The sequence below is a fragment of the Pygocentrus nattereri genome, chromosome 1 (genome assembly GCF_015220715.1).
Source record: "Pygocentrus nattereri isolate fPygNat1 chromosome 1, fPygNat1.pri, whole genome shotgun sequence".
In the NCBI taxonomy this organism is placed as follows: Eukaryota; Metazoa; Chordata; class Actinopteri; order Characiformes; family Serrasalmidae; genus Pygocentrus; species Pygocentrus nattereri.
This window is the reverse complement of record NC_051211.1, coordinates 32,327,895-32,349,282: the sequence shown is the minus strand read 5'-3', so window position 1 is coordinate 32,349,282 and position 21,388 is coordinate 32,327,895. Positions and strand designations below refer to the sequence as shown.

Here is a 21,388-nt window from a genome sequence, read left to right as displayed (position 1 = left end):
AAAATTCTTATTACACACTTTTATAACCTAAGAATAGCTCAGCCAGTTTGCATTGAAGTCCTTGTAGTTACTCAATAACAAGCCTAAGCATGTAATAAGACTGGGCTTTTAAGGGGCTAAATGTTAGGAACAGGCAGATGTGAAAAAAACTGCTGAAAGTAACAAGGTCTGGACTGTGTCCTCATTCCTAGTTATGGCAATGAGTGTAGATGCTTACAAACGTGTAAAGAACCTTTCTGCAAAAGATGTCAGACTCAGTTCAGACTCAAGTCTTTAAATCTCATGATTAATTCTGGCAAAGAGCCTGTTTTATTCTTATACAAAGTATTTCTCACTCACAACTGTATCAGGTAAATTCAAAGCACTGTATCAAGAGGAGACATTTTATTTCTTTATTTATTTATACGTTGAATTCTACTATGCAAAAGCAGATCAGAAACACTGAAACAACAAATGTACTAAAAATTCATCTTTAGACTGTTTTATAAAAGTTCACTCTGGTTTTATAAAGGAAGCAGGTCCAGGGTTCAACAAATACTTTAGTTGCAAAGTGCAACAATATTTAGTTATGCTGTCTGGAAAATGGAATGCGCCCTGTTTTTAAAAAGGGCTTCAGCTGAGGAAGTGTAATTAAAATGACAGACAATTAAAGTGATTCAGAAAGACTTCCCGTTCTCTCCAGGAAAAGTCATCCTAAACAAAACCACCACATTTCTCACAGGGGTTTAACACAAGGGAAAAGCACATTAGCTAGTTAGTCAGATTGATTCGCCACAGCCTCTACTGTTACGACTTTTTAGATGTGGCAGTGTGCAGGCTGTGCATATCTGCGTACACAACAGACTAGTTCCTTATCTCTCACTCTCAGCAACTAAGCCTGAGAAAAAGGATGTCGAACCTCTGTCTGAACTTTACAAGAGAAAATATTTTAAACTCTAATGTTATTTCACTTTAACCTGTTAATGTGCATTTTTCATCCAATTTTGAGTGATGTTTTCAGTAATATAAAATGTTGTTGCAGATATAATATGCAATGTGCAAAACTTCTTTCATTTTCATAGCCTTCATTTATTTAATTTCTAGTCAAAATGGCCATTAAAGTTGTAGTTTTGAAAAATGAAAACATTTAAACTGAAATGAAAAAATGAATTGAAAGATCAATGTTTAGGTCTCAAATGCAAAACCAACATTATACTGGCGAAGATGTGATTACAATAATAGATTATTTACTCAAATCCTTAGAACACACACCCTTCACCAGATTTCGACTGAGTTCTATTTCAATTCTCGATCAACTCACAATCACCAGGTTCATCCACTTAGGGAAGGGGTCCAAAGCACAACCCACATTACACACTGTTCTTCCACACATTGTGTACAATTACCACTATTTACTATTTCCAACAAAGAGGTCTCCATATCCGCCACATCTTACACCATGAAGCTATAAGTACAAAGTATTTTTTTACACACACACACACACACACACACATATATATATATATATATACATATATATATATATATATATATAGACTAGAATTTTGAATAGAATCACATGCTTATAAACTCAATACACATACTCAATTTATTTGTAGGACATAAATGAGTTGTAGGACATACATTCATTTTATTCAAAGTAAATTTGGGCCATATCTATTGGTTTGTTCATCAGGAACCTGTCACCTCCCAATGGTGTTCATACTAATGTTCAACGTTGGTGATTTTTGTTTTACATGAGTTTTTTTTGCAGGACACAAACCATTCATGGAAGTAAACAACAACACGTTTTTAAGAGTCCATCACCGTGGGTCTGTGGTCTAGGAAGGCACTTGGGGTCAATTATTTCCTGCATCAGAGTGGTGATTAGAGATGTTACACAACATATGAGTCATATGAGTCATAATTTAAAAGACAACAAAAACTATACAAACGCTTTGGCACGAATAGTTAGAATAGAAATTACAAAAAAGAAGAGGAGGAGCAGACAAGAAGATGTGAAAGAAAATAGAGGAGAGATAAGAAGAGTAAATAAGAGTGGTAGAGAACGAGTAGACGTGTGTGCGCTCACTGATTGCTGTTCGCTGTAGTGCAGCTGTGGATGTAGACCTGTGTGGATCATCTCTGGCTAATTCTGCCTTGTAATGATTTTACTCTCACTCGCCCGCAGTGAGAATGAGGGAGAGTAGCACTTATTAGTTCAGTAATTATCTGCATGACAGACCCTATGCAGTGTGTGTGTGTGTGTGTGTGTGTGTGTGTGTGTATGTGTGTGTCTCAGAGCAGACACACTGGATTACATTCTGACTGTGTGAGACAGAGAGCTAGAGATAAAGCAAGACAGAGAGAAATAGAGAGAGAATATTAAATGGTATGATAATGTCCCTCTCTCAGACACCCAGCACACACACACAAGGGTCTCATATATGGAGCTGGCAACGTGCCAAAAAGTTTTCCTGAAATGGATTCAGTCACACACACACACACACACACACACACACACACACACACACACAAACGCAAGACAAATAAAAAGACAAACTTGAATAAATGAGTGGAGAAGCAAAACAAGTGCAGATGCCTCCAAACAGGCATTTACCGCATGGCGCTATTAAGCATTGAACATCCTACCATACACTGCTGCGTATATAAAAGTGCTGAACAAGCCCAACTGACTTCAATTTGGATAAAGACTGCTGGAAGAAAAGATCCAGGTGACTCCATGGGTTAATTATTGGGGAGCGGGTAGCAGGAGCTTCAGTCACAAAGACTGCTCAACTGGCTAGTGTTTCAACAGGAACAGTGACTAAAGTGACATCTGCACTTAGATCTTTGACAAAGGCAGTAAATGGAGGGGAAATTGTAGTTGAAATTGCACGTTCAGTGAGTGTGATGCTCGAGCATTAGTACGATATGTAAGGAAAAACGACAAGCAGCTGTACCTCGGATGAGTGAGAATGTCAATGCAGGACGTGATCAAACTATCAGCAAGAACAGTTGGTCTGCAACCACACAGAGAGGGATATAATAGTAGAGCTGCAGTGTATAAACCCCTCATTACAAAGACAAATGCACATTATGAGATTATAGATAAGAGGCACTGCTCTACAGAGATGTGGAAAAACAATTTTGTCAGTTGGGTGAAGGATCACCATGTTATCCACAAGTGGAGGAGTGTGTGTACAGGATACACTAAAAGAGCAGTAGAGGCCTGAAGGCCTGACCCCTCACTACACACTTAAAAATGATGGTCTTTCAAGCATTCTTCAGTAAAGAAAATGGTTCTATATACAACCATGAACACTCAACGAGTGCATCGTGAAATGGTTCTTCAGCTTGATGGTGAATGTGCCGTGTATCACTGCTGTCAGAACAAAACCTCATATCTATAAAACTTCACAGGAGAAGGATAAGATCTACTTTACTTTTAACGTAAGTCTATGGAACCAGACTTTTTTTCCAATTCATTTTGGGCTTTCTTTTGGTCCATTTATCACTTTTTTACACAAATTTGCATGTAATGTAAAGGCCAAGAGTCATTTTCAACTGTTGTTGACAGCAATGAATTGTTCTGACAGCAGTGATATGGTTTTTGAAAAGGGCATGGCTTGGGTCCTGCCGTTGCCTTATAAGTGCATATGTGAGTATACATATCTAATAATAATAATAATAATAATATTTTTTAAATTATAATTAATAATAAGTACCATGCAAGGTAATAATTAACAATCACAACCTGTTTTGCTGATGTGGTTTTCACATATTTACATATGATATACTGTTACCTATAAAAATAGACAACAGTACAAAACATAGTAACAGCCGTCTTGAAGCTTGAATTTGTCCATGTTTATGTATAACAGTGTCATACAGCGGCAGAAACTCGGCACGGTTTGAGGTGATGATATATTGGTTTCCTGTTTGCAACATTAGTCTTGTACCTCCAGTTCAAAATTTAGGTTGGTCAACTGCATTTAGGGAAAATTTTCACAAAACCTATGCTCTGCATCACTTCATGTGTTGAAGGTAACGACTGCTCAATCAAAAATATTTATCTAACTTCTTACCCATAATTAAAATTCACACTGAGACATCAGCACAGTGCAAAACACCAGTGCAACATGCAGTTAACACACGCACTAACTACTGTACAAACACATACACATCAGAATGAACTACTCATGCAGTGACTTCCTGAAGAGAAATCACAGCTAAATGCACTAAACAACTACTGGTAAACTGACGGAGTTGTAAAGTTCACTGTGTGTGTTTGTGTGTGTGGGTTTGTGTTGCTTGTAAAACAGGGACATTATGAAAGGCAATATTATTCTCCTACAAGCACAGGCAGACAACCACAATGGCCAACAGAATAACTTTAAAGCAATAGTTTGAAACAGTTTACACAGTTTCCAGCCTTACCTGAAATTTCCCCATTACCCCTTCACTACAGGAAGTTTGGCTACAAGTAGATAATAGTACATCACATACACTGTAACATTGGGGAGTGAGGAGGCGGATGCATATACTGAGATAAGCGACTTTTAATTAAGGTCAAATCCAGGGTCATGGTCAAAACGGTCCAGTTTCAAACAGCCGATACGGACAGCAGGAGGGACAGACACGACAAAATGAACACAAAACCTCAAACAAGAACCAAACACCACGAGAATACAATACAATACAATACAATACAATACAATACAATACAATACACCCGACACATCAGACATGATCAAACAAACACCAGCACTAGACTAAGCAAAACACAGGGCTTAAATACAAGAGGGCTAATGAGGGTTCACAAGACACAGGTGGAAAACAGGTGGTAACAATCCAGGGGCGGAGACAAGAAACAAGGGGCAGAACCGGGAGGAAACCAAACAAAGAAGCACATGGACGATAAAACGTAAACAGAAAAGCACATGGAGGAGTGGGAGGAGCCAATCATGACATACATACTATAAACAGTAGGAGCAGCCTCTGGATGTCTGTCTTTAATTTAATTCTGTATGTCATACAGTGCCATAAAAAACATAAATCTATATGAGTTCACTTATTAATGGGTTATAAACAAGGGTAAAAAAACAAACAAACTAGGTTTTCTGGGGGAACTCTATATATTTTTTTTATGAAAAATACACTTCTGGGGCACTTTTGTATTAAAGTATACCTTAAAATTGACCTTTGCATTCATAGGTTTTATTATCAGCTAATAAATGCATTAATCTAATGCATTTCCTGCATCAAAAATAATAGGAGATTTAAAGAGTTGAAAGCTTTTTTTTTAAAAAGTTTTTCTTAGAAGTGTAACTTTAACTTACATCAGGGGTGTAACTGCAAGAACAAAATGACTCAAATGCTGCATGTTGCCGCAGTTAAATCTAGGTCTCTATCCAGGCTAAATTTTATTACAGACCTCATAATCATTCATGCTTTGATGAAACACCAGGAATTCACCCTTTCAAAGCAGCAAGAGCAACATTAACCTCAGTACTTAAACCTATTCATTTTTCTTAAATACATATGATACTTTTCTTTGCAGAGTGGGGACATTTCTTAAGAAAAGTCAGGAAAGTAGAAACATTGGCTTTCTGAAGGTTTAAAAACATCACTGAACTGGTTCATAAACAAAGGTATAGACTATCTCTAAAAATTCAACTAAGCGCATGAAATAAAACCGCTTCTTAGCATTTATGCCACTTTCATTGAAATTACCATTAACTAGCAACATAACACACTGGGAGATTTTCAACAAGGTAGAGACTACAAAGAGCCAGCAAAACATCAAACGGTTGTCAAAACAACTGCGATTGCAACCGCATATTAAACTACCTCTTTCTTTACGTTATTTACACTCTCAAAAATGTCCCATGGTTATATTTACATACCTAGATAATCGAAAAAGGCTGATAACAGGCTAGTTAGCTCAGTATCGAGGAAATGCCCTTAGACTCCAGAGGCCAACTTTTCCTTCTGTAATGGTGCATTCTGGTCCATTTCCTCTCCTATGTATAAGCTTTCATGACTTGTTAGCTACATTAGCCTCAAAGCTCCAGCATAAAAATAAAGACGCAAATTTCAGACACCAAACATGTCTTGGCTTCTTGACCACATTTAGGGTAAGAGGGGGGAACTATGTAAATAGAATTTTTTGCCAAACCATCAATTTAATACACATTGCCTCTAACTATAAATAATTGGCAACACGTAATCTGAGTGCTCACATACGGCTGGAGAGTATTTTCTCTGCTCTCTCTCCGAGCAGCCTGGATGAGCTGCAGAAATTAGCTAAAGCTCCTGCTCTGGGACTTCACACGCTCTAAGCCAAAACATGGAGAGCAGATAGAGGGAGAGGCTTAAGATTTTAGTTTTACTAATAAACATATGCAGCAATGCTGCAGAGCACCGAGGGACGGGCATGAAAAACAGGCTGTTTGATTAGTCAAGCTGAGTGCTATAGGTCTCAACCTGGCATATTGTTTATGTCAAGCAGGGCTGCCACAATTACTTGACTGAACTTGATTAAACATGATTAAAAAATGATCAAACTATAAGCATTTTAGTCTCTTATTTATTTAGAAATAATGAGCAAATTGTCATCATGGCATCACAGCTTCTGCTCTGCTCTGACCACGACTGGGTTGCACCAGATTTGTGTAATTTTATACTTAAGTTTGGGTGGAAAGTCTTCAGTACGTCCTTAGTTAACACTAGTTAGTTTAAAACCAATTAACTGCAGACTGCACCGGAATACAAGCTGGGTCGATTTTGAGAACCGTGATAACAGGGGGCAATTTTACATTCAATGACAGACCGCTTATTGTGACAGAGTACCAGAGTACCTGTCATCATATGCACAAAGATATCTTATTTATGTCCTACCTACAGTTTAAACACAATTCAGGAATTACTTTTTGAAACAGAATATCATGAATGTTTCCTGGTTCACTGACCAGGCCTACCTTGCTCTGAAAGGCTTACTGGGGGGTACAGATGCATCTGCTTGCTACTAGAACTTGGTCTGATAAACAGTCGTTTGCTTCCCATCTAAGTTTCTGAGAGCTGTGGTGTTTTTAGCATGCAGTTTACATCAGACAGTGGGTGTAATTCTGTGGGAAGAGTACCTGAAAGAGGCTGACACTCATTAAATACAACAAAAAGCTGTTCTGCAATGCACATTTCACACCTCCAACTGCAGCATCAGCCTCTATAACCAGATTAGTAAGCTACTAACAAAATATTTCTCCTTGTATATGGTAATAATAACTAGCTGACTACGCTACTTTTATTGAATAAGTCAACTAGTAAAACTTAACAGTTGCTCAACCTCTAGCGGATATACATCATATTATAGTTGGTTATAATCAATTATAATATTTCAAAATTTATGCTGTTTACCAACCAGATCTATATATCATGATACACTTTAGAATTGAATTTTATTAATATAATGAATTAGAAAATTGATATACAGTAAACGTCACCTTCAAATTGTGTCACAATGCCAGGATGTATTCTTACTGCATTACCAACTGTTATTTCCCCCAATGTCTGATAATTTCATGTTCTGTAACAGTGCATCAGTGAAACTGATAGTTGGACATGAAAAATATTGATGCTGTTGAACTGATTGTTGGTGAAGTCTTCTGAAAGTACTTTGGACAGCAAAGTAAACAAACAAATCAAGCCTCACATCTCACCCTAAGCCCAAATGAAGAGCTCTTATTTTGGACATATTATGAGAACCACCAATTCACCAAAAGAGTGTATTATGTTTTGAACAGTATAAGATAAGAGAGGAACAGGACATTAAACTACAAGATGGATGGAACAATCAGAGGAATCATGAAACAGCCATTCAGGTGTATGAAGGCCCCAACAGAAGATATTGTGGAAAAACACTATCCAATTGGTGACCAGGAGTCAGAACTGGCTTGTCGGTTTTCTTTACAGTGGTGGTGACAGTTGTGGCGGTTGTGATATCAACAAAACAAATATTGTCATTTCATTTACTACCTAACAGTCTTCCGACTTTTTATACGTAATGTTAATAATGGTAAAAGCACTAAATATGAACATATAAAAGGTATTTGGAGACGATTTTGTCTTTTAATGCCCAGCATGCACATCTCCACTTTGAAAAAATTGAATCTAAAATAACTTATAGGCTAATATTGTCTCTCAAATCCACCATAAACAATATCTCAACCATCACACTGTGTATTAACAACCTCACAATAACATTCTGTGAGGGAGCTTTCAGAGGCATTAAACTCCTCAGACATCTAGTTACTGTCACCTCCACTGTGAGCAATTCTGATTCAGTAGGTTTCTCTACGACTGAGCATTTCACATCAAACCACTCTGAATGACTTTGTTTTACCCATTTAATTATGCCGAAACCTTGAAAAACTGGCGGAATTCCCCTTTCATTTCTACAAGCAGGCCTAGGTGGCGCTGTGGTTCTTATCTTCACAGGGTATATCTCATTTGTCACTCTCTCTGCTTGTTCTTATGCAAGACTCTTCTAAACTGTGGCAGTAAAATGAGCAGCAGCAGGGCTTCTAATATCAGACGGATTACACTGTTTTTTTTATATTGCTGTTTGATAGCGCTCCAATTTGTGCAGGGCTAGCATTCTGCAGTGTGTATACACACACACAGCTCCCTCTCAATAAAGTGAGATCCAATTAAACCTCCTGACCTACATAAGTCAGTGTTTTTTTTTTACTCCATCAGAGGCAGCTGCTTGAAAAGAAGGGGTGGAGAAGAGGGAGGAAAGGAAAAAATGTAAAAGTTTTTGCCACCCAAAACAAACTGAAAAGCTTTTTTAGCAGCCATGTGTTAAACATTCACCCAGCTAAATATCAGCTGTCTTCTAAAAAACACGAGTGTGCTGTTAAACAGCAGGTTGAAGCAGCTTGTGAGGTCGGACCTGGACCAAGCTGTGATTAAGCATCAATTACATAGTGGTACACGCCAGTACAAAGCCAATACATGGCACAGTAGAGCTGAAAAAATATAAATACTCATAAACTGATACAGATGAAACATAACCCACCATAAGAACCATGCAAGGTTGAGCTCATACTGGCGCCTACGCTATATGTCCAAATGTATTCATTCTAATGAGTGAATTCAGCTACTTAAAGGTGCACCCAAAGCAGGACAAAGAGTTTGCTCTGTGAAAAGAAGAGACTTCATAGCCAGTGTGCTCAGTGTGCACTTTATCAGCTCCATTTACTATATAAGTACACTTTATAGTGCTACTATAGTAGTCCATCTGTTTATCTGTATACTTTATTAGCCCCCTTTTACCCTGTTCTTCAGTGATCAGAACTCCCACAGAGCCACCACAGAGCAGGTATTATTTGGGTGGTGAATTATTCTCAGCACTGCAGTGACACGGACGCGGTGGTGACGTGTTAGCGTGTGTTGCGCTGGTATAAGTGGATCAGACACAGCTATGCTGCTGGAGTTTTTAAACACTGTGTCCACTCACTGTCCACTCTATTAGACACTCCTACCTTGTCCATCTTGCTGACGTAAAGTCAGACACAGAAACTCATCTGTTACTGTAAAGTGTCTTAGTCATCCTCCAGTCCTTCATCAGTGGTCACAGGACGCTGTTGGCTGGATGTTTTTGGTTGGTGGACTATTCGCAGTCCAGCAACGACACTGAGGTGTTTGAAAGCTCCAGCAGCATTGCTCTGTCTGATCCACTCAGACCAGCGCAACACACACACCCACCACCACCAAATGTCAAGCCTATGTATATATGTTTATTTTGTAATGTTAAAATCAACAATGCAACAACAAAGCATCAAAATGCACTTTTAACACCCACATTCTCTTCAAATAAACAATTCAAAAACAAACCTCTATAAACAACAACAAAAAGCAGAAAGCAGATAAAATGCGTGACTAAAAGAGAAAAAGGGATGAAGGGAAACTTTAATGTCAATGCGGGTGAAAGAGAGAGCAATGGGGAGTTTGGCATAGCAACGTCCTTTCTTTCCCTCAACTCATTAAAATAACTGTGCGTTCCTTTCAGCAGCGAACAATAGAGGCCCATCACTCATGATAATGTATGCAGAAATGAGACCCTCACACTGGCTCAGGAAGACAAACACCGACCCATTCACTACAGTCCAACAGGCTCAGACCTGCTCCAAAGGTACAAACTGTAAGTGGATGTTCTAAGGACATGTACTCTTGTAGTTCAACATCATAAAATTCACCAAATTTACCAATGAATTCAATACCTAAAGTGATGGTAACGCATGCTGCCTGAGAACTAGGCCTAGAGGACAGGATGATGGAGCTGGATATCAGTGATGACTGACATGTAAGCTGAAGCAATCCTTCAGGGGCTTCAAACACATCAGAACTGCAGAGTTGAGAAAGAGAACTGACAGAACTAGAGATGACTAAACAGCTTACGAAATACTATGAAATAATATGTACATGTAATGTTTTATTCACTATTACTGTCAAACATCAGTGTTGGGGTAGTTAATATGTTACAAAGTACTAATTGCTTCTCTCAAACTGTAATGGGATTTGGCTACTTTGCTCAAGTTTTCCTGGAAAGAATACTCTCACTACTCATTACTTTACTCCTATGTTACTCTCTAACAATGGCAAACCATGACTTAAGATCTAGGCCTTCAATTTGGGCCATAAATGTGAAAACTCATAAATGAAACGAGTTTATTTATAATGAGTGCTATGAGCGATCGGTGATAATGCAAAAGGGCTGCTAGCATCCATATAGGATTCTAGTAGTTAGTGCAAAGCTAAAGGTGATAGATCAGAGCAGACATACGTCACTTCCCTGTCATATGAACGCCCACGGCCCCTACTTGGATGAAAACAAACCCAGTCAGAGTTTCCAAACTGGGAAGACTAGTGAAGCCTTGCCTAAAAGCTAACAACAAAAAAAGTCATGAATGTTGATGCTGCATTGAAAAGGCAGTACATAGAACACAGTGAAAAGCCAATGAAATCTTAATTTAATGGTAGGCTGTAACAAAAGGGTTAGGTTAACTAACAGCTAGTTCACTGACACTGGCTGAAGCCCCTGGTTTGTTGAAAGTAACAAGTACCAAGTAAAACAGCTTCACCTGCCTGTTTCCTGAAGGGATTTTAATGACATGATTATCATTATAATAATCCAATTTAACTTGTATCTAAATGCTGCATTAATACCATGATGATTAAACTACAGGAAATCGAATTGTAAATACAACACCTCCGGCCTTCAGGTAGAGTCGTTTGTCCGCTTTGATGCAGACCAAAAGAACTCCAACCCCTATATTATAACCATTGATCGGGAATGACATAATTGTTTGCTGGGCTGGCCATAGGATCTGAGCTCCTTACAGCTATAAATCAGAAGGGTATTCTTATTTTTATGCTATCAAACTGTCAAAAACCTCAGAATTTTTTATTTATTGTCAGTTGAATTAGAGGGGCTGCTTTCACCCAGAAAGCGGCAGGGCATTACACAAGGACAGAGTACCCAGAGGTGCTCTATTCACATGAATACATTCTGAGCAGTCTGAACTTAGTCTCTCATTCAAATCTTCCATGCCATCTTAAATGGTGCAGTAGTTACATTCTGTGATTCTACTGAATAAAAATCAATTGAACATTTATGAACAAGCATTTAGCTACCAGAAATCATTAGGCCTTATTTAAGATTCAAGAAGGGCCTGCAGGTTTCCCTCTGCTCTCTAAAACCCAAGCACATCTGTACAAAGTGGCATGTACAATATTATATGAAGAAAGAAATAGCCAGTCACTGCAAACATCATGTACATGGCATATTGCTATACAACACATGGCCAGTCATGCTGATTAAAATGATGGCTGATGATGTTTGAAAACTTTGAAACTGTCTGTAAATGTAAAGTAAACCCTTTTTTAGCACAGAGATCTTTATCCATCTGGGTTTCCATTCAAACATTTTGCAAATTTAAGAGAATTTCCAGAAAGTCGGTAAAAGAAAACGTAAATTGATCAGTGTTTCCATCAACTGTGGTTTCCTGAAGATGATGTATTACACGCTTGCAATGTACAGCATGAGACAGGAGTCTCGCTAGCTGCATGTGGAGGGATTTGAAACTCATTCTTAACCCTTGTGTGGTGCTGATGTTTTTGTTACTCAGTGGTCTGGTGGAGTCACCACATTATTGTTGTAAAATCAACAAATACAGCCAAAACAAATTATATAGTAAAAATACTAGATGTTTCAAATAAGTGGCCAGTGTAGGGATTTCCTTTAGCAGCTGTAGCCAGTCAGCAGCCTGTCCATGTTGTCCACCCTCACACACACGTACATATATACAAACACATACACACACACACACACACACACACACACACTAACAGCAGACCATGTAGGAGGAGAACAGAGTGAAAGGGCAGAACACCTCCACACTTTTATTCATTATTTTACATGTTCTTCACAGAAAATGACAGAAAATGAACAAAGGGCAAGGAATCTGAGCTTGAAATCATAAATCACATAATTTCTTCTTTGTTAAACACAGAAAATAGGTCGCACAGACCCAAACATCACACAAGGGTTAATATTATTATTTCCAAAAATAAGAGGGGGATGAAAATCTCACAATATTAGTATGATCAGATACAGGATTACCCACCGAATTTACAGCCATTCCTATGCTCGTGCTCCACTACTCACACTTATAAAGTCATGCAATCAGCTGTTGTAGGTAGCATGTTAAAATGAGAAATCACATTATTAAATTAGGAGCCAGAAAGGCCTCCTGTTTTGTGTTGATCTAAAGACGTTAAAGAATGCCTTACAAACCTGACATGACTAGTTTTGATTAGACTTTGTTTTTTTCTTTTAAAATCACACCAAAGGGACTCTTCCATGGTACTGTGAATATTAAGCAGACAGGAACCAAAATAATGAAAATTTACTATTTGTTTTTTTAAAATAATTATGTATTTTGAACGGTTCTTTCAAAACAATCTCAAACAGCCAGCAAAGAGCATACACTGCAGCTATTGTGTATGTATAAAGTGCACTTAATTTAATTTCCATTCACATATATATATATATATATATATATATATAAGCATTACAATACAAACAAAAATACAATACAAACACAATTCTGTCTTTCAGTTTAACTATTTTAGTAATAATAGTTGATGTGATATATTTTATTCTTGCAGTTATGATGACATTTAATATAGGGGTGTGTCAAAACATTAATATAGCAAAATATCATGGATATAAGTGGTGATAAGTGATGGTTATATCAACATTCACAAATTCACAAATGCTGCATTTAAGCTTGAGAGTGTGATATGCAAACATGTGCTCCAATAGTCAGGATTTACCCTTTGCTTATTATTTGTATGGTTTGTAGTGTGTTATTTTATTAATTATTATTGTAGTTTTTTGCAAACAAATACTTAAGGAAAACATTAATTTTTTCAACTACATTGATAGTTTTCACAAGATTTATTGGTTCATTGTTACTGAAGGTTGTTCCTCAGATAAACATTACATGAACAATTCTTTAAACTCATCTATTCATTCATTATTATTCTAGTTATTTTTAAGGTTAAAAATTAACAATTAATCTGCTGCCAATGTGGTTCTCACTCTCATGACAACTTACATCACATTACCTTGCAATATGCTTTCGTAGTTATCATCGGTACTAAAAGAACACTGACCACCTGCATGTTTCATTACAGAGAGCAAAACTGCTCCCGTTTTACTGGATTTAATGCAATGGAGTGTGTGAAAAGTTACATAAAAATCTACGTATTCATAGTTTTTCATAGTTGCCTTTGCTGCATTGGGTCTGTTCCAAATTATCAGACTGAATATTGTGACAAGTATCAAGACAAAGGGAAAAATGTCGTTAAGTATCAGGATGTTATACATTTTGCCATATCGCCCACTCCTAACTTGACATTTGATGCCCATTTAAATTTAAATTCAAAGCAGCACGATTTTCATTGGACTTTGCAGCACTTTGCCGATTCCGTTCAAAGAAAGGGGCCGCGTGAGGACTTCATTTACCACGGCATTCATAATGAACTCGCTTTTGTCTAAAGTGCCGAGGAGGCTCTGCGGCTGTGGCCTTGGCAGCGCACATCAGCAGAGCTCACACTGAAACTCTATTACCTACCACACACACACACACACACACACACACACACACACACACAGGCAAGACTCCAGAGCCAGACCACTGGGGCACAACTGGAGGACAATGAAGACATTAACAGCGGCAGTGTGACTTTAACTCTGTGTACACTACAGGCCAAACAGTTGGAAACGAACCTTTTAAAAAAGAATATGACTCACATGATATTCACTGATATGAATGTTATTCTTCAAGAGGTAACAGACAGAAATGCCAAGAGTTTGTAGACACCTACCTACACTTTTTTAAACATGCTCTCACCCTCTTCTACTCCAGAAGTGGACAGTAACTAAGTAAATGTAATTCGTTACTGTACTTAAGTAGCTTTTTCGTGTATCTGTACTTTACTTAAGTTTTTCCATTTTGGGCGACTTTTTACTTTCACTCCACTACATTTCAAAGTCAGATATCTTACTTTTTACTCCACTACATTTTGAGAAATCTGTCATTCCTTTTAGTTTGTGTGTGTATAAAAATGTAACGTGTCAAAACAAAAGAACACCAATCAGGGCACAGCTGTCACTTTGTTCTGAGCTTGTTTTGACCTGTTGGTCATACCGACCCAGTGCAGCACACGGTTCAACGTCAGTGCAGCAGCGTAAAAAAGTTGGGAGCACATACGTCGACCTAAATGATGAACTAACCTAACTTTGTGTAACTAGACCACAATATAGAAATATATAGACATATGCGGTCGTGACTGACGTGTTTCTTTTTTTCTGAATTCATACAAACACTATCATTTTATAGTAAATTAGTTTTGGTTAGTTTATGTTTATGAACAGAGACCTACAGATCAACACAGTAAAGGAAAACTTATTTGTCATCCTGAGTTTAAAGCTAGTTTTTATTCAACTTGTAACTAAGTTACAAAGTAATCTTAAACTGAAACTTTGCTTGTGTGTAAAAAGTGATTTCATAGCCACTCGGTTCTCCCTGATGGAAACTGTTTGCCTTCAGTGTTTTGTGTCTCACAATCACATCAACTCAAGTTGAGGTCTAGAGTAAGGACTTCTACTTTTACTGGAGTAGTATTTTACCTTGGGGATCTCTACTTTAACTCAAGTACATGATTTCTGTACTTCGTCCACCACTGTTCTACTCACCACTCAGATGTCTGTCACACCTACGTTACACAAGTGGCCACTCATGGTAGAAGTGGAGGAAGGGACAGCAAGGATTGGTTTATCCAAATGGAATGCACTTAAGCTAATCAGCTAGACATGCAAACTTCAAAATGCAAAACATTTTTCCTGTAAGCTTTGGTGTTGGACTCTGTTGCAGTGCTATTCTTTTTGTTTTTGTTAGCTGTGTAGCTTTAGCATGCCAACTAGCCAACTGCTTAATAGCCAAGTAAAGTGAGGAGTTATAACAGATGAAGTAGTTTGTAACCTAAAGCCCAGCAAACAGAATGAATCTGAAATATAAGTTTACTGCTATGGCTTATAAACTGATTTGTCCACCACGGTTTTTGGACTTGAAAAGGGAAATACGTCAGGTCACAATGATTTCTGGGCAAGTTCTGCTTCTGAAGTTGTGTTAACCTGACCCCTTGATTCTCTGAGAGCTGATCTTATAAACTTCACCTGAGCTAATAGGAAAGGAACGGCCCTTAAGTTGGCATTGGAGATTCCCACAATCGGAAATGGTGAGGCCAAGTGGATGAGGACATGATTAACATGGTATTGGGAAGGCTTTACACTAGATGTTGGATTCCATTCAGCCACAAGAGTATTACTGAGATCAGAATGTTGAAGGATATTGTTCTGGATCACAAACTCCATTCCAACTGATCCTAGAAGTGTCCATGGAGCTCCATCACTCAGAGGCACAACAGAGAACGCCGCTCCACTCCTCTACAGCCCAATGTTAGAGGGCTTTATAGCCCTGTAGCTGATACTTGGCTTTGAGCATGGTGATCTGAGGCTCATGTGCAGCTGCTCAGTTCTATTGGTCAATGCTTTTCTGTGGAGATTATTAAACAAGCTTTGTGTGCCTAACTAAACTACTGTGTCAGCAATAGGTGCATCTTAAACTTCCTGAATTCACTAATTATAAGGGGTGTGTGGATATTTTTGGCCATAGTGTATGTTTAATACCATAGAACAGTAGTGCCCGTGTGTGTGTGTTTGTGTATGCGTGCATGTTTGTGTGAGCGTTCTCTAGGGAAGAACAAATTAAAGGAAACTTCTACATGACTAATGGATGAGGATATCAACTTCTTGCGCAAAGGAAACCTATGGAGAAAAGTGTTTGAACCACATAGGCGAGTCTGTTTGAGATTACCTAAAGGAGAATTCCACAGATATTTCCACATTTCTGCATAATTCAGTGGTTGAGTCGTTCACAGTGGTTTAATATAAAATGTTTCAACGCAGAGAAACGTACCAAATCCTACTTCTTTACAGTGGTTTTGATAGGAACCAGGGGTCAATATGGCTACAATGCAAATGCATCCATTATATTTACTTTCTAAATCACCAGTGAACCCACAGGTGTCTTCTGGGTTTATATATGTAATGTTGATGGTGGTAAAATAGTGAAAGAAAAAAAAAAAGATTTTCCTTGGGAACTATATAAACTCAAATCATCCATCAGGTCTCAGGTATCAGGTAGTGTCATGTATAACAATTTCATGTACTATGAGAATTTCACTTGCTATGAGAAAGCTTTTAGAGGTATTAAACTTTTCAGACGCCTGGTTCCTATCACCACCAGTGTGAACAATTCTGACTCAGTAAGTTTCTTTAGAACTGAGACTTATCACAACAAACCTCTGACTTTGTTTACATCGTAACTGTTTAATTGCACAGATATTTAGAAAAATGGGTGGAATTCTCCTTTAACAACGTAACGTGATTGGTACTTTGAAGACGAATGAAAGAGGGATGAGAAGCAGGTGAAAGTTGATAAAAACAATAAAATAAAGGAGATGAGAAGGGAGGGAGAGGAGTGGAGAGGTATTTTAATTGTACAGGAAACATTGTAAAGGCCTGGTGTGGAGAGAGAGAAAGACACACACACACACACACACACACACACGGGCACACGCACACACGCACACACACACACACACGGGCACACGCACACACACACACACACACACACACACACAGAGATACTCCCTTAACCTCAAACTAATTACTGCATACCTTCTGTTGAGAAACACTAAACACACCCACACTTGGCCATTGCATGCTCCCCACTACACACACACACAGGAACAACCAAATTACCCACTTGAGCTCTAAACTGACCCCAAGCCTGTATTGAAAGCACAAACAAATTCTAGATCATATATTTAAAAGCACATTCATTTGCATATTTCACTCCATTTTTTTCGTTTATCATGGGTCAAGGTGAGCTTACCTACGACAAGCACATTCTGTGATTTAATCACAGTTCTTTCAGCAAGTAACATGTCCATTGACCTTTAAAGTGACATGTATATGTAGTATATAGGTTTTGGGCACTTGGGGATCTCTGATGTACGGAAGAACATTGTGCTTTGGATCCCTTCACCAGGCAGATGAATCGGATTGTGAACGAGTTAAAAGAGAAGTCAAAAAGAACTCAGTTAAAACTTGGTAAGGGTTGAGTCTTTTGAGGAAGTGCATGAATGATCTACTATGGTCATCATATCTTCATCAGCATAATGTTGATTTTACAGTTGAGCACCGAGCTGATCCTTCTTTTTCAGGCTGTGTATGTGACTTTAACATGTAAAGATGTACATTGGTCACTAATAATATCTGATGAATATGTTTGATGAAAAAATATTGTTGGTGTGTGTACAGACTCTTGCAGAAAGAAAAAACATCTTTCATGTTTGTCATTTTTTTTACAATGAAACTAACAGAAACAGATCAGAATGTAGACCTGAACCTGTGGAGTATAAATTAAATGTATATATAATTAATTATGTAACTATGTACTAAAATATACAGTTATACAATAATGCACATTAAACATAGATTAATAGGTTAAATGGGAAGAGAAACCACAAAGAAGGAGAAAAGATATCTAAGAAGAACATCAAAAGAGGGAGTTGTGAAGAAGAGAGAGAAAGAAAGAATGAAAAAGAAAGAATAAGAGAGAGAATGTGAAAAAACAAGAGCAAGAAAGTAAAAGAAAAAGACAGAGAGAGAGAGAGAGAATAACTACCTGAAGGAGCCAAGTAGGAAACATTAATACCCAGAGACATCTCTATATTGAGGATAATGAGCACTAGCAAGTCAACATCATTAGAAAAGTATCCAATCGTCAGAAAGAATAATCTTTTTAATTATAATTAAAAACAACACATGACGGTTTACAATGCGTTTAACTGCATTTTTCGGTGACTTTTACACAGTACTCAACACGGCCACATTGCACTACTCATTAACTAGATAAGCACCTTATAGGAACCATCATAGCTGGAAACAGAGTGGAGCAAGCTTATGTCATGTCTACATGTTGGCGTTGAAAAAAGGCATTTCCGTGCTTTCTGCACAGCTGACAGTAGAATGCGGCTCTGTAAACCTTGCCATGGTGATGGTGTCCACCAAAAGATTGTGATGTTCTAAATACAACTTTGTCAACCTTTTTAACCAATGTTGTCAGCACTCAGTGCCCTGTGCATGTGAAGACCCACATTCTGAAATATTTTCATTGACATGTCCTGTATTGATTGTTATATATGTCCACAGATATGTGGTATCAACACAGTTACTATTATTTCACATTGCTGCGTTTTTTTAAGTGCAGGCTTTTAGTTTTAATTTGAGCGTATTTAGATGCAAATTAGGTGAAAGGTGTAGGAATTTCGATCCCTCCACTGCACACACACAATTTTCATACATATTCCCCCAAATTTACAGGCTCAAAAGTAACTGGGCAAACTAAGAATCATAAATTATATTGTCATTTTCTAAGGGTTGCAAAACCTTCGCAGTCAATGACTGCCTGAAGTCAGGAACTCATAGACATCAGCAGACACTGGGCTTTCTCCCTTGTGATAATCTGCCAGGCCTTTAAGGCAGCTGTCTTGTTAATCAATGCTTGTCCTTTGATTGTTTTACCTTCAGTTTTGCCCCGAGTCAGCACATTTACGCAATTCCTCTCTTAACCCATCATGTAGTCCATCAGCCAAGACATGTTTGGAATCTGAAGTTTGTGTCTTTACTTCTGCACTGGAGCTACAAGGCTAATGCTACTAACAAGAAATGGAAGCTAACAACTAGCATCGTAACTGCTGCTGAGTTTGATCCCCAGTGATGCCACAGTCATCCAAGACCCAACGTTATTTCTTATGTGTACCTCCACGAAATGGGGCAACCTTCAAATAAAAAAGAACATTACTTCACTAACAGGCTACTAGCGCTGCTCTGTAGGCGAACCTGCCAGTCTGCAGTGATCGCAGAGGACCAGGAACGTTTAGCAACCTCGCTGCCGGGCTGGACATTTAGGGAATCATACGCTTTCAAAAATGGGGGATGCGACAATTCTTCTGTGATATGAAGCTGAGGTCAGCTATTTACCAGCTGCTTGCTCAAATTTTTACGTTCCACCTTAAATGGCGCAGCAGTTCTGATGCCTGAGGCGGCGGAATGTAACTGCTGCACCATTTAAGGTGGAACAGGAACTTTAGCTAGCTAGCTACCAAGACATCGTCACACGACTAGCAATTTTTGAAGCGTGTTATGAAGAAACGAATTGCAATACATTGAAACGACATTAAACTAAGATAATACAATGGTTACCATAATTTTGAACATTTGTGGGTTTCTTTGGTCGCTTACACAGCGGTCTTGCCAGTTTGTCGTTTTTCCTCATAACCCTTGTTTGGAGGCCTCGTAGCCCTACCCCTCTGGACAAAAATCTGGACATCCTACCCCTGAGTGAAAACTCAAAACGAGTGGAGAAATGGGATTGGGCCCAAGAGAGCACATCTGGCCTCCTATTGTCTGGATGGGTACGACTGTCCTCCTTCACCCCATCACTCAGCACGATGCTGGTCAATGCAGGCATCTGTTAGCTAAGGTAATGGAACTTCCAGTTTGGGTTTTCTCCAAGCATGTTGAGCTGTCCAATGACATTACATCAGCACCAGTTCGAAATTATGCGGTAGCCGAATTCACATGACTCAGAAGAAGCACGTGGTAGCCTTCAGCCTCCTAGTGCTAATCGCTTCATGTGATTATGGGAAACCCAGCAACTAACTGTGGGAATATTGAGAACAAATACCAAAAAAAAAGCTTTTTAAAAGCAAACTACTGGCTTACGGTTCTCAGCAAGTAATGCTTAGAGCAGTAAAGCAACTTATTTCATTCAGAAGTAGAGCGTGTGTAGGGCGTTTGTCCTTGAGGAAGGATGGTGAAGCAGGCAGACAGCAGAGCTACATTGATAAATGAACGTCCTCATGGAGATTCTCACAAACACAGTGTGGAAAGAATGTTGTTTATCACCTGTCATGTCTGACCGATTCAGTAATGGACATGGACAGGGCTCCAGAGAGAGTGTGTGTGTATGTCTAGAGCACTACAAGGGGGGGAAAAAATCACATTCCAGTAGTTTAGGACAAAATACCATATTGTAGTTACCCTGGCAACCAAAAAGACTATGGCTCTCACATGCGCGTATATCACACACTGATGTTTAGCAACTATTTTTGATGTGTTCCTCCTGCCTGTTCATTTACATATATACACCTATTCAGACTACAACCATTTAGCCCCACCCATTCATGCTAAACGTATAAGAGCTCTTTCAGCCTGGTTGGCTGCTGCTTTTTGTAACGAAACACAACACAAGGCTGCCGCTCATTTACATATATCTGCCTTTAAAGCACAATAAAAAAACTGCGAGGTTGAAAAACGTTCGTGTAAAAATTATTTTTGCCTGTTTTAATGCAAAAAACTATTCAAATGTTATAAGTGGACCTTTTATCAGAAAGCAGAAAAATAAAGAGCAATAAAAAAGCTGATGCCATCACTAAAGGCAATTTTTCAGACTAGTATTACAATTGCATTTAAATATGATTACTATCTATAAATTAAGCTCCAGGCCTTTTTTCAGGCTTTAGACTTGAACACTGAATGTAGTATACCAAACTGTCCACCAGTTTACAAGCTCTGTGTCAGTAGACACACTAACCCTAACCCTATTTCCCCACTTAAAACTTGTTAAAACAACGTTGAATA

The 21,388-nt window shown here is 38.4% G+C and overlaps 1 protein-coding gene across 6 annotated transcripts in view; it reads right to left on the bottom strand.

The window, feature by feature from the left end:
- Nucleotides 1–21,388, bottom strand: part of magi2a (membrane associated guanylate kinase, WW and PDZ domain containing 2a) — a 310,258-nt gene that overhangs the window by 269,064 nt on the left and 19,806 nt on the right. The gene's annotated exons all lie outside the window — the stretch shown is intronic.